Source organism: Halyomorpha halys, unplaced genomic scaffold (genome assembly GCF_000696795.3).
Source record: "Halyomorpha halys isolate HHAL.00 unplaced genomic scaffold, Hhal_1.1 Scaffold533.1, whole genome shotgun sequence".
Lineage (NCBI taxonomy): Eukaryota > Metazoa > Arthropoda > Insecta > Hemiptera > Pentatomidae > Halyomorpha > Halyomorpha halys.
Genome location: NW_027108067.1, coordinates 468,618 through 483,808, shown reverse-complemented (window position 1 = coordinate 483,808; position 15,191 = coordinate 468,618). Strand labels below are relative to the sequence as shown.

The following is a 15,191-nucleotide window of genomic DNA, read 5'->3' as shown; positions in this document are numbered from 1 at the left end:
ATACATATACATATACATACATTTCTTTTTCCCTCATGCTGTAGCGTGTACGAGGGTCTTTTTTTTTGGTGTATATGCTCCATGCATAACACATGGATTGCACTTTTTAGTGGAAGGAAGCAGACTACGACACCAAGTTTCATTATTTTTTATTAATTTCAAATTTTTTGAGGTTAATGACTTCCATTTTTGAATGAAATATTTATTAATTATTCATGACATTGTACAACATTTCAGGACCACTGTCCCATATTCATGCACTTTAAAACCAATAACAATAATAAAACTAACATAACACCAATCTTCATCCTTATTTATTTTAATTTATACAATAATATTCACCTTATGATTATATATGGGAAATCATGTCAACCACTTGTGCATCTTCACTTCTCTCTAGCACAGCCATCACTCTACATTTCTTACTACCTCTTTGGACCTTATCTTATGTCCAGTGCGCTGTTTGTTACCTGTTTTTAAGTCCTGTTTTCTATTAAATATTAACTTAGTGATTTTTTATTTTTTACATAAACCTGTTTATTTCATCTGATTTTTATGTTTTTACATTACGCAGACATTATAAATAGACTTAAAATAAAAACATAAAAATCAGATGAAATAAACAGGTTTATGTAAAAAATAAAAAATCACTAAGTTAATATTAAATAGAAAACAGGACTTAAAAACAGGTAACAAACAGCACACTGGACATGAGATAAGGTCCAAAGAGGTAGTAAGAAATGTAGAGTGATGCTAGAGAGAAGTGAAGATGCACATTTCCCATATGAAATCATAAGCTGAATATTATTGTATAAATTAAAATAAATAAGGATGAAGATTGGTGTTATGTTAGTTTTATTATTGTTATAGGTTTTAAAGTGCATGAATATGGGACAGTGAATAATTAATAAATATTTCATTCAAAAATGGAAGTCATTAACCTCAAAAAATTTTAAATGAATTGACTCACCATACTTCCTAGAGAGATAATCCAGATTATTTTTTATAGATCACTAACAATCCCGTAATATGGTTAAGGAGAGATGCAATAACATCCCGGATCTTAAATGAAATAGGAGTATAAGATAAGGTAATTTCCTTAGTCGAGTTTATTTTTTATACATTATCAATTATCAACGTTTTTAGTGTTTCATGTATTGGTATTTTATTGTTTAAATTGGTTACCTTTGACTGAAATTTGGATGAATGCTATTAAGGTGTCGATACTTATCGTCTCGCTATTTCAGTTATATCACAAGCAACTTTGAATCTCTAAAGTAGCCGTATTTCTCCTATAACACCTGTCAGTTCAGAAATGTAAACAGTGTGCAGTTAGGTTATGTTCGAACAAGTGAAATTGGTCTATTTATCTATTTTTCTGTTTAAAATTATGCAGTATGCAAATCATTATTCAACTTCCGTCGATTTACCTCGGACGAAGCAATGAAAAAAGCGGTGTATTCCTGGCCCGCAGCTCAACCGAAAACCTTTTCTTCGAAAACCTGTACGTGAAGATGTACAACGATGGACCAAATGCGTTGAAAAGCAAGGTGACTATATCGAAAAATTATGTACTTGTAAGTTTGATTACAATAAAATGTTATAACTAATTGACTTAACTTCGTAATAGTAAATTGAATGTTATGTGACCTTAATATGAAATATTCAATTGCTAGATATCAGAATAGCTGTATCTCTACCAACATATACAATATCTTAACCTTAAATCACTTTGTAATCGTTAATAGGCTCCTCAAAAATTAAATGTCATTATTAATATCAAAGCCATGGCTAAGATTATCTATGTTCATGTTCAGCAGCCACGAATCAACATAATTTATAGTAATCAACCGTCAGGGTGTTGTAGTGGTAGGTTACTGTACGGTTATAGGTGCTGTCTTTATCTGATATCTGGTACCGCCACCAGTAGAGCTAGCATCTTTTAAGAAGGTTGCCACTTATAATAAAATATTTTCAGCTCAATTTGTTTGGAAACACTTCCGTGATATTACGAAGTAGCTTGAGAAATAGAACTTGAAAATCAGTTTAGGAATTCGCTCAAAACACTGCCCTTAAAATGAGATTATGTGACGCTCCTAAAGACATTACGCTCCTTTTGGCTTCACCGCAATGGGGTAAAAAATAACTTCGCTGATATATCAACAATTTGTTAAAAAATTCGTATATTTAATTTAAAAAAACATATGGCGTAATACTGAAATAGGAATACCATGAATTCGCAACTCTATTTTAAATCCAAAAATTTATAAATAAGCGGCTTGAGAATGAAAATAAAAGGTATTCCAGGAGGCAGTTGGGAAACCTCCAATAATTCATCGCTCCTAGTTAGCTCAGAGTGGCACTGGGCAGGATTGGGGCCGGCACCAACTCTTTGTATCTTTTGGCTCTCTTATCATTTCGCTTATTACCCTGGTAAGGATTAGCCTGGTTATTTTAGTCCACTAGCATTTTTTTTTCTGTTTTTCTATTTTTCTTCTAATAGTATGACCACTGCAGTATAATATGTTTTTACAATAACGGAAAAGGGAGAAGTATGGAAAACGAAATATTCCATCAACTCAATGCGGGCTGAATCAAAAATGAAATGCAGGCTGAAATTTTCTTTTTAAAAGGGCTCAACAAATAAAGTTGAGGCCGCACTGGCCAAATCGGAATTGAACAAGTGGAAGCAAATATTTGCCGATGTAAAATGGACCAGGCTGGACAAGGGTGTGGTTTAGCCTTATGACGCCTAGCAGATGAGCTTATAAATACACTCTCTCAACATCTTCTCAATTCAAGGTTTGAAAAAGAAAGACGAACAACTCTGGTCGAAGTTGCTGGAGGCACCTCCACGGCCGAAAAACATCGAGGAGGAAAAGAAAGAAGAATGGACTTATAGGAACTTATAGGAATATTTGAAATATGTACTAACTGCAAAAATATACTCGCAAAGGATTAACTTATGTACTACTTTAGAACTCCCTCTCTCCACCGCTTTAGAATCAAATCTTCACTGGTACAGAAGATTATGGAAAGTTAAAATGTCCTATTTAATTGAATTCTAAAAATCGTTTTAGATAAACGGGAAATATGTCTTTGCACTGTTATAATGCACTTCAACCTGTTCCTACGTTGCGCTGATATAATGCACTCAACCTGCTCCTAATTAGCGCTCTTACAATGCAATTCATACTATGTCTAACTACTACTCTACTGTGTCTACTTCAACCTGCTCCTAACTAGCGTTCTTATAATGCAATTCATACTGTCTCCAGCTACTACTCTACTGTGTCTACTTCAACCTGCTCCTAAAATTCAAAGGTTGGCATAACCCTACTCTCTAAGCAAAAGTGAAGCCAAACAGGGAGGGGGTCTTTCCACGACCAAGTAGTTCTGGTTTACATGGACTTAATCAGGGATTTCCCTCATCCATGTGCTTTCCTACGAAATTGTTCATTTTATTATATATGTGAACTGACTATAAATTGTAGAAAATTCTATTTCCAAAAATTTTGCTCTCAGGAAAATGCATAAAGCTATCCTCGAAACATTCTTGCTGTTGTATTCAAACTGATATTTGATCCCAAAATATAGTTTCTTTTATAAAAAATAGATACTGAATATAAAATTGAATAAACTAAATATTCCTTAGGTTGTTAAATTTTTCAATTAATGTTTTCTCAGAACAGTTAATGAAAAATTAATTGATAAATGTCCACTCACACACCTTTCCTTACCGCTTCCTAAAACGATAAAAATAAAGTAAAATGGTCGGATTATGACTCGTAGTATTGAGTATAGCGTCCTAGGTGCCTCTCACTTCAGCCATAGTAAATCCCCTCTCATTTGCCCTAGCAGTTTACTCTTTCCTCCATGCTAAAACTTTACACCGATGTACAAGTTTTGCAAACCTTTTTACTCATTAGGGATTGGTTAGTAGTAAAGGACAGGATAACGTTGTGGGTAAGCTATTCTTTGGAATATCAATTATCAATGAGATAAAGATATGTCTTTCTCAACATAAAAAATCGATCATCAATAAGACACAAAATATTAATTATGCTGAAGAGTAACTAGGCATCATAACAAGTTGATGTTACAAGATGTTACAGTTAACATCCAAAGAACTCGTCCATAATTTCAATAAATTTGTATTTGTTTACTTACTTTTGGTTCCATATCGGGGGTCGATCCTGGCCTCTTCAACGGGCATCCCGTTCCTTTGAATCCCTTTGTACACCTTCGTTATTGTATAAACCTTCTTTAGATGACCTCATATATCCATCTCATAAATAATCTCTTCAATCAAGATGTTTAACAGTCCATGAAGTATGACTAGAATTTTATATTTTGAAGTGGCTTGCAGAGAATTCCTTCATTAATTCCACACATGAAAGAAATGCCGGTATAAATTAAACGAAGATACTGAAAAAATAATCGCATGCCAAACAGCTGATTTTCATAACTGTGAACTAAAAAAAGAGTGCGTTATAACAAGAATTATGTATAGTATAAAATATAATTTCAATATTGATGGTGACGTGTTCTTCATTTAATAAAAATGAAAAAAATAGATTTTTTCTACCTTCTTGATTTATTTTGAACACTAAATTTCTTTAAGTAGTTATTGTTTTCTTTGGAATTAATTAATCAAGGGGAAAAACTTTATTCAAAAACAACAAAGTTTTGTTTGCCAACTTCATTGGATAGCAACCTAACCCAACAGCATACTTATGCAAATCTAATCAGACAATTTTTTTTAATGTTACAACATATACGCATAACATGCAAACTATACATTATAAAACTCCGGAAGGTTATTTTGGTTCTCTCAACTTAGTTCAGTGTGACAGCGTTCCATATATCAGGAATTTGGACAAACAAAAATTATTATGATCACGCAAAATGCGTCCAATTCAGTGGGCCCTCACTGCACCTGCAACGGTGACTACGTTGCTTCGTTTAGGGGATGAACTCATCTCCAAAAGTGGAAAACAAAAAGTGGGCATATCAGCTAAATTAGAAGATAAGATGCGGGTAGGAACGATCTTCGCATCTCTCTACAAAATTTATCAATAAGTAACTGCAACCAAGGCAACCTATGGTCACCACCACCTGTCACCCTCGCCCAATCTTCACGTATGTCAAGGTGCACTCGTGGCGGTGAGACGCGGTACAGTCTGGAAGGATAAGTCAGGGCGTGATGTCACTGCTCGAGTTCATTATATTCTACAGAATCCAAAATTATATTTTATTTTTCATTCATTCAGCAAGAAAACAATTATTAGAAACTTTTCGTAAAATATGAACCCTCATTGCGTCATAGTTCCTGAGATACAGAAAGAAAATTAATACACAGACATACTGATTCCTGAATTTAAAATTTCCAAAAAGTGGGCTAAAGTATCCACAGTCCCCTTCTCATCATATTTGATTTCCAAGTACATTCACAATCACAATAGAATACAAGATACAATTCTCACGGACGTTCTTGTATTGCTACTAATTATAACACTACTACAGACATCCTCGGAATTTGGCTAGTTCAACTGTATTAAAATTCCTTAAGGTAACCCAACGGTAGAACCATTTCTATAAATAGCAGGCTTCATGAAGAGGTCTTCCCGAAAGAGATTTCTAAAAATTACCAAACCTATTCGTTTTATGATGTTTGAGGTGCATAACTGTCGTATGAACCTGCCTACTACATGAACATATCTCAAGACTACGTTTAGATATCAGAACCGAAATTATATTTGGAGATTTCACTCAACATTCAAACGAAAATAATTGAGCAGCAACTTAATCAACTAGTGTATTAAGTCCTGTTTTGTACACTCTTAAGTAGAAATTCCATCTTCCACGTTCTTTTTTTTTTTTTTTTTTTTTCAAAGCCCCTATTTGAAATAAAGTTTTTTGTTTAACAGTGTCTTTGTTGTGGGGTTTTGTTTTTATCTGAAACGTTGTTTCGTTACATTTTAAAACATGAATGTAGTGACTGAGTATTGACTTTATTTGAGTTCATCTGTGTGATTAATGAATAAATAAATGAACTTCCGTAGATTTTTTATTTTAAAAGAACATTGGCATTACAAACTATGAGGAATGAAGTATACTACCCATCAATATATTGTAAGAAAAAAAAACAAAGAAATAATATTATATAGTAATGAACTTAATTAATATCAATTAATGATAGTAAACCAAACTTTATAAAAGATAATTTCACCCCGGAACTGACAAGAGATAAAAATATTTATTTTTCATATCTCTGTCTTAAAATAAAGCAAATCTTATTTATACTTTTTATCTATTTAAGACAATGAACCTTTGGAATTGACCATCCATCTCTTTATTATTGTTATTTCTATTTTTTATTTTTTTTCAGAAAATTAGAAATTGACAGCTTTGGAAATACAGGTAAGTTATTTATTTTGTTCAAAGAATTTTCTATGATTACTGTACGTTTTATTGCTTTACATTCGACAATGTGGACCAGTTTCAGCAGGACAGTAACAGAACCAAGGAATAAGGATTTAGAGTTAAATTATATTTATTTTTTAAGTAGACGAAAAACTCACAAACAAAACTTCATATCGTCTCTTAAGCGAGGATATCTCCCAACTCAAAAAAAGGAACAATATGATTTTCATTTTTAGATACATCATTTTATAAATTTCGTTTTAACCTTTTTTTCCCTTGTTTTACCCCATCCTAGTCATTTCTGACATACGACGGGTGAGGGGCGGAGAGGATTATCCTATAGGTATCCAACCTATATTAACCAGAGAGTTTTAAGTTTTTATCCGTGGGGCCGTCCGCCACGCCTCAACTCCCTCGGCTAAGGACGGCCTATTTCATTTCAATCTTTGCTTTAAAGGATTCTTTTTCTGTTGATCCTTGAAGCCGAATGGACCCGCGCTGATCCAAAATTTACTGCATTTGGGAAATCTCGGGTGCCTAGATGCGTTCGGTGTGATTTTTAACTGGTCAACAGTCCTACAAGCCGGGCCACTGTTCCATGCATCATCCTTCCTGTGAGTTTAAAGTTCTAAGCGAAAGAAGATAGTTGACCATAGTACATTGTAGGAGGATAGTCTGGGTGGTGATCAATAAAGGTATCAACAGTAAAAGGGAACTATTTATTGTAAACTAACGTTTCGCCCCACTCTACAGGGCTTCGTCACAGCTGCTAGATTGACTGACTTATATACATATATTACAGTACAAGAGCCCGGTGCAAAAAAAAAATTATTCACCCAATTTTTTACTTTTTTAAATTACTTTTAATGAAAACTATGTATAATTGCTGGTCAAAAATCATGATATCTATATCTATATAGTGAAGGGAAATAAAAAATAGCTTGTATTTTAAAAGGTTAAAAAAACCATTTCAATGTAGTTTATGACACTTGCCTTCGTAGGAGTAGTATTTTTCATGATATTTGCTAAAATAAATTAATTTATAGTTGTTTGTACAAAATTCATATCATATGCAAATAGCATTAAAACTACTACTCCTCTGAAGATAAGTGTCATAAACTACATTATACTTCTGATGGTTTATGAGTTATATTTTTTCATAAATTAAAACTTTTGTCCCAACAACTAGTAACCAACATTTTGTGAATTTAATATGTCAAAATTATGAAAACTACTACGAAGATAACCTACATAAAATAAATTATGACAGCTTTAATTTGAGTGCTAATAGGTATTTGTACGTCGAATTGTTCCTGAGAAATAGATTTCCCAAAATAAATTTACTAACTACTGATTTTTTATGAAATGTTACTGTTTAAAAACTATAACTCAGGAACTACAGAACGTATGTTTTTTAAAATGGTATTCTATTAGATTTTTTAGTGTTGAGAATAATTTTAAAGATATAGGGTTCCGAATGAACAATTAATTTTTTTAACCTTTTCAAACAGGTGCCATTTTATATTATCCTTTACTGTACCTGACAGACTCATCAATTTTGCCAAGTAATTATACATAGTCTTCATTATAGTAATAAAAAATTAAGGTGAAAGAATTGATTTTCTTTTTCCATCGGGCTCTTGGACTATTAACTTTATGAAGTTACAGAGTTCTAGGCATAGATACCGGGAAATCGAAAATAGTCTATATCACCTAATTAGGCCCTGTTCCTCTCTATAAAAATAATCGCTATAAGGCTATGTTTTGGTTAGTCGAGCTTTTATATTACAATCAATTAAATTTTTTCAAAATAGTTTTACATACAAAATCAATATACAAAAAATAAATTACTGCTGGATGAACTCCGATGGGTCCTGAAAGGTCAGAGAGACTTTGTTTTTCGAATTCCAATTTTTCATACGTTGGTGGGCCCACATCTATACGGTGCTCTAATAACTATTCATGCAGAATAGGTCTGGTGAAGATTTGTGACCAATTACACAAAGGCGATTGGGCGACTGACTTTAATCCGTAGATTGTAATGTTATTAGAAAAAGTAATCCTTACTGGCCGTTATTCCAGCATATAGACATTCCAATACAAGCTAATAAATACAGCTTCTTTTAAAATAAACACACTTATAACGAAACATACAAATTTAATTAAATGATAAAAACTACTTCTATTAACAAACAGTTACAAATTAATATTAAATATAGCATTAACACCAATGAAGTTCCAAATTTATCCCAAAGATCCTATTAGCCCATAAAATTTATCTCCTTCAATTACTTCACCTAAATAGTATAAAAAATGTTTCGTTATATGACCTATACTTTTTAAACATTATATTGCCAAAAGGTCGATAACTTCAAATAAAAATACAATCTTATTAATACATTTATTTATTCTCTTCTTAGGCTTTTCGTTGATATAGCGTCCTGATCTTAAGCATAATATAATTCACTGTTTGTTTTAAAAACAGTACATCTACAATTTTATACAATATGTTAGAGTTTCATTTATGAATGAATTGAATGAAAAAATAATTTTATTCTGAGGCATATGTCCCCCTAAGAATAAATACATGGTTCTAAATACAAGATTTATTTCTGGCAAGCATTTACAAGTTTCCAGTAAGTAAAATGAAATTACATTGGGATATTGGCTAAACTACTGTTTAGAATGTTAATCAATATATGCCTATTTATTTTATTACAATGATACCGAGGTTTGGTTATACAATAAGTGAAGGAATAGGAGTTGTTTAAAAGAAAGAATGGATGAGGATTGGCGAATGGAGATTCGCAAGAAGACGATTTCAGAGATGTGACACATACTGGAAGAGAATTACAGAAGGAGATAGCACATATGACGAAGGATTTGCTAAAGAAGGAGGATCTATAGGAGGGCATATATAAATCAATCGGTTGGGATCTAGTGTTAAATGAATGGATGGATGAACAAAGAGTGAGTAGATATGAATAGGAAAACATCAAGGAGGTATTACCATCGGGAGGTTGGGTAGAGCCATTTCAACGGGAGACTAGAGAGAGAGCGCCTTGGAAACCCAAAGATGAATCTTACAAAGCAGTTCACGAGTCTCTTCAGTCTCAACTCTAGTTCTACAGATAGCCCTCCATAGACCAAGGAACCGAAGTCGAAGTGGGGGAAGACGAGAAAGAATACTAGGAGCTGACGGGTGTTCTGAGGAATGGAATTACGGAATCTTAGGAATTGTTTGAGGATGATTTACGTGTGATTTGGGAAATGTGATTATTCCAGGAAAGGTGCTGGTCGAAGATGACTCCAAGGTTTTTTATTGTAGGATAGAAGTGAGTCGAAAGTAGAGGATTATAAGGGAGGGAATTAAGGGGCCGCTTGGAACCAATAAGAATAGCCTTGGTTTTTGCAGTATTCAGGTTTTATGGTAGTAGATAGAGAAAACAATTAATGAATAAAAGAATATTTTTAAATTATATTATAATTACATGATATATTGAAATTATTAATACAATAAAATTTAATTTTTATATCAAAACAATACTACTTGATCAATGATTTGTCTCTGAAAGGAAGGTTAAATTCTTAATATATAAGAAGATGGTCAACTATATATACATATATTAACTTCTTAATGTTCAATAACAGCCGGGGGGGGAGGGGAGATTCAATTAATTATTATTTTTAGCTGATACAATTTCAGATATGAGAAATGAACTTAAAGTTTTCTTTTATTTTTTGTGTCTTTCTAGTTTTTTTTATAAATAAGTTTTCTTTTTATAGTATTTTATTATATTTTTTTATTTATTGTATTTGTATTGTTAACAAACAGTGAGTTATATTATCCTGAAGAGTGGGACATAGTATCTCCCAAACTTCCTAGAAGAGATTAAATAAATTTATTAAAATATTTTACTTTTATTATATGTTTTTAACCTTTAGGCAATATAATTTTTAAAAATATAAAACTAACCAAAAAAAAAATAAAAATCGAAAATCCTAGTGGTTGAGAATCCTATTTATACATAATTTCATTTTCATCTTCAAGGCCGGTAGACAAAGTTGAATATTGTGCCTGCGATCCGACTTCCATGGCTCCATATACCGCGATGCAACACCTGGACCTTAGCTTCTGCAGTTCAGCTCGTGCTCAGCTGCAGCAGATGTCTTGCAGTTATTGCAACAGATAAAGATTCTCAGATGTTGCTTTGTCTCAGCGCCACAATTGACTCAGCTGGTCTCTTCCTGCTGGGGAAGTCTTGCTCCAAAGTAGGTCATCTATGAGCGATTATCGTCCATGAAAATATTATTTTTGCTTAGTCTTTATCGAAGATAGAAAAAGTAATCCTTACTGGCCGTTATTCCAGCATATAGACATTCCAATACAAGCTAATAAATACAGCTTCTTTTAAAATAAACACACTTATAACGAAACATACAAATTTAATTAAATGATAAAAACTACTTCTATTAACAAACAGTTACAAATTAATATTAAATATAACATTAACACCAATGAAGTTCCAAATTTATCCCAAAGATCCTATTAGCTCATAAAATTTATCTCCTTCAATTACTTCACCTAAATAGTATAACAAATGTTTCGTTATATGACCTATACTTTTTAAAAATTATATTGCCAAGAGGTCGATAACTTCAAATAAAAATACAATGTTATTAATACATTATAATACATAAAGCATTAAATTTATTCAGGAAATTAAAAAAAAGTATTCTCAGAATGTCAATTTTTTCATATATATTTTGTTTTAAACAATAAGGAATAAATTTGGTCCGTGTCTATTGTAAAATTTGTATGGAACCATAACGTTCATTAATCTTATTCTGATGAAATTTTCATTGTTGGTACCTAAAAGGTGATGTAGAGAGAGTTAAGATACCTTAGCAACCTCGAAATTGGAGCGGCATGGATTCCGTCCTGATCGGGTCGACTTTTGAATGAAAACTCTTCCTCCTCACAATTAGGTGAGGTCTCATCATTTAGAAAGTTGGCAGTTGGTACAAAATTAATCTAGTGTCGATTTTATCTCAAGTATCATCAACTGCTTTCACTTACACATACCAAAAATTGTTTTTCCTCGATACAGCTATATGTCGAAAACATCTCCATCGTCCCTCTCGATTTCGCCTAAAGTTGAAGATAAGTTAATTATTCTAGTATGAATTTTACCAAATTATATACCCTACTTTTTCTTACACGAGAGTAGAAATATTTTTTTTATATTTCAATGGTAGGCTGTTTTGAAGATTAAGCACTGAATGACAAATCAGTTGAAAAGTTTTTCCTCAGTAATATGAATTTCTTGTGATGCGCTCTTGAAGTAGTCCAATAACCGTTTTTTCAAGAACGTTTACTGTTCCATTTTGTTTACTCAGATTAAAATTGAATTATGTTCTAACATAAAATGCGCATGAGCTTTTGAAAAAATGGAAACAAAATTGGTCTGTGGTTGAAGTCATTTTCTACTCATTTGTTTTTCCTTGCACACGAATGTCCAGAACTGTTTCGAAACAAATTTAACTAATTTTTATGAATTTCTACCTTGTTTGTATGAAAATTATTTATAGGCCTAAGCCAGATTTTTTACTTTATATCATCCAAAAATTCTTCATTTTTCATTTCTGGAATGAAAAAATTGGTTACTCGTTGGGAAAAGTAGATAGAAAAATGAGACTTCTTAGAACAAAAGTGTTTTAGTCAAATTTCACAAAAACAGAATTTAAGATCAAATAAGTGAGTCTGAAGAGAAATAGTTAAAAGTAAATCATTGCTATAGGCAGAAAGCATTGTGAGGAGAACAGTTAATAGATAGTATTGTTTGGTGATGGAGTACATAGCGAATTAGGGAGAGGGCTTAAACTTTGGGGATTTGGTTGCAAGAAGGTTCAATACTTCACATATAAAATGGAGGGATTGTCAAAAGCTAGTGTTAAACGTGGATCAAAGGATAGTAGGCCAATTAAGGAATCACGGAAGAGGTTAGTACCTAAAAGGAAGGAGACTGGAGGTGAAATATTCTGTTAGTAGATAGAATGGCTACTGGAAGGTATGTTAAGGCAAATGTATTATTATTGATGAGGTGCATTGGTGCTCTGTTTTTTCTAATTGATATTCAGCCTTAAAAAATTAAAATGCATATTTCTGGAGGCGTTGAATTACTATTTATAATCATACAAGGATCACTTTAGATGGACCATAAGGGCAAATGGAAGATTTGTAAAATTAATTCCTGAACTATCCAGAACGTCCATCGCGATTTATATCATAGCTTCAATACTGTATCTACATTTTTACCACATGCCGCAAGTCCAAGATTTGTACAAATGCTTGGTAAACAAAGGAAGCAACAAACGTCGATATCCACACGCTTGTTTTGTTCTTTTGAATTTTTGGCTATTATATTTGATTTACTCTATGTTCTTTATAAAGAGGAACAAAACAAAGATAGGCGAAATAGAAGGAAACGTAAATAGCAGCGATGTAGTAGGTAGATGATAAACATTCATTCAACCAGTACTACAAAACCTTTACATTTAACAATTAATTATGAGAGATAGTTGACCGTGGAAGATAAATGAGGAGAAGATGGTTGGGGGTGCGGTCAATGAAACACAAATAAACGTCGGCACATTAAAATAAGTTAATCATACTTATTTGTGTTTCATTGACCGTACCCCCAACCATCTTCTCCTCACTTTACATTTAACCTTCGTTCTTGACATTTTTTTCAGAAACTTTTTAATTTAATTACCTAGAGATATATATTTATGCTATTTTACATCCAAAATCAGCTTCTAAAGTTAATTAACAAGATTTGAAACAATGTATTTACACCCAATCGATTGAATTTTAAGATATACAATCTTAAACAAGAGTTAATTATTTAATCCAAAGGTTGGGGAAATTCTTCAATTAATTAAAGCACAGAGGACTCAATAACTATTGGAGTTCTGAAATAAGGCCAACTAAACATCAACTTGTCGATGTAGCCAAAGCGCCCTTTGTTTAGTGCCCAAAAATCTACACTCGACAGGACGAACACAAATTTAAGCCAATTTATACCAGCCAATCCAAATAATCCATCTTCACGCTTGCGACTACGCGAATTTGCCTGGGTTTGACAAACGTGTAAAGGTACCTTTAGATCATAACATCTGGATAATGTATTCGAAGCCATGAATTATTTTTATTCAGATCTTAATTTTTAAAATTAAGAAACTAGTAAATAGAGTTAAGACATGGGGGAAGTACCACTACAGGTATAGGTTCCTGTATGCTGAGACCGGGCTTCCAAAATGGCATCTGGTGATGGAGGCGGCATGGGGGCGCGCAGGTAGCGGGGAGTCAGGTCATTATCTAACTGCCTGGGTCCCACGGGTCTCCCTCCCCATCCTCTCTATAAAATATATGGCTATATCCTCTTCGTTAGCCACCTATAGGGCGTTAATGCAACGAGATATTGGGGGAGGGCAATCTCTAAGAAATGTGATTAGGTTTGCCTGCGTACCCAGAGGTTGCCAGAGTATTATCCGAAATTTACTCTTTTCTTTGACATTGAAAAACTGATCTTTCTAAAAGAATCTATTTGAATCTTGTTTTACTACAACCTTCGCAATTTGAATCTGGTTCTCTATCTCTGTAAGTTTCCTAACTTTTCAGGTTTTTTAAATGTTGGAGAACATGACCTCCTCCCTAATAACAACGTTCCTGTAAACTCTTTGTTCAATTGTTTATTCCCTTCTAAATTAATTCAATGGAGAACCTTCTTCTACCAAATGATAGGACAAGCCAGGAAAAAATATTTATATTATTATTTTTTGTTAATGAATTTTGAATAAAATTGATAATTAGAAGAAAAATTCGAAACAAATTGTATGTTTCGAAAAAATTTGGTTTTGTTTTAGTTGTGGTAAATATTTTTTAAGGATTAGACTTACAAGTTCTGATGGTGGGTAACGGAGTTGGGCGGGTATCCTCAAAGAAGGCCGACTCTAGAAAAGGCTTCTGGTGAGATTGTACACCGGAACTGGGAGCAGACGAAAAAAGAGGAACAGGCTCTTTAGGATGTTTCTGCTTGGGGCTATGCAACCATCTTTGCCAGTATCACACTTTTTTTCACTACTGTTTCTCATCGCTTTTTAACTTTACTCAATAAAGTGTTTATTATCCTTAATTTATGAACCAGTTTTATTAAAAGCATTTTTTCAATCATTAGTTTTTTATTGTAATATATTTATTTACTAATTTATTTACTGGTATATTCATAACAGCAATCCAAATCAATTGGGCATTGTTTGAAACACGCTTTAACGCATTATATAATTTATTTATTTTTTTTAATTATCTATAAATAATTATAAATATACTTTAGTTATAAATCTTATGTGTCTCGTTCTATATATTATATTCTTATGTTAAGACAGATTCATGCATGCATCGTATGAGTTAATTTACCTTTATTATTATAAATTTATAAATGATTTTTTTTTTTCTAGTATTTGTATTTTGTTGCGTTATATAAAGTAAATCATAGGCTTTATCGCTAAAAATAATTTCAAAATTGTACAAATATAGCATATAAACCGCAACAGCTTCCCCAATGCCCTGATAATTAAAAGTGTAATAAACATATTTTAATTTTTAAATGGAAGATAGACTATGTTATTTTATTTATATGTTTTTTCATACACATAGTTTGATTATGTTCATTTTGTTTATTCTTCTGTTTGTATATATTTTA

The 15,191-nt window shown here is 32.4% G+C and overlaps 1 long non-coding RNA gene across 1 annotated transcript; it reads left to right on the top strand.

Moving 5' to 3' along the window:
• Positions 1-1,441: 1,441 nt before the first annotated feature.
• LOC136795539 (uncharacterized) lies at positions 1,442-14,575 on the top strand. The gene is made up of 3 exons (XR_010843159.1): positions 1,442-1,577; positions 6,392-6,423; positions 14,377-14,575. It is a non-coding gene; the product is annotated as an uncharacterized lncRNA (long non-coding RNA).
• Positions 14,576-15,191: the final 616 nt, after the last annotated feature.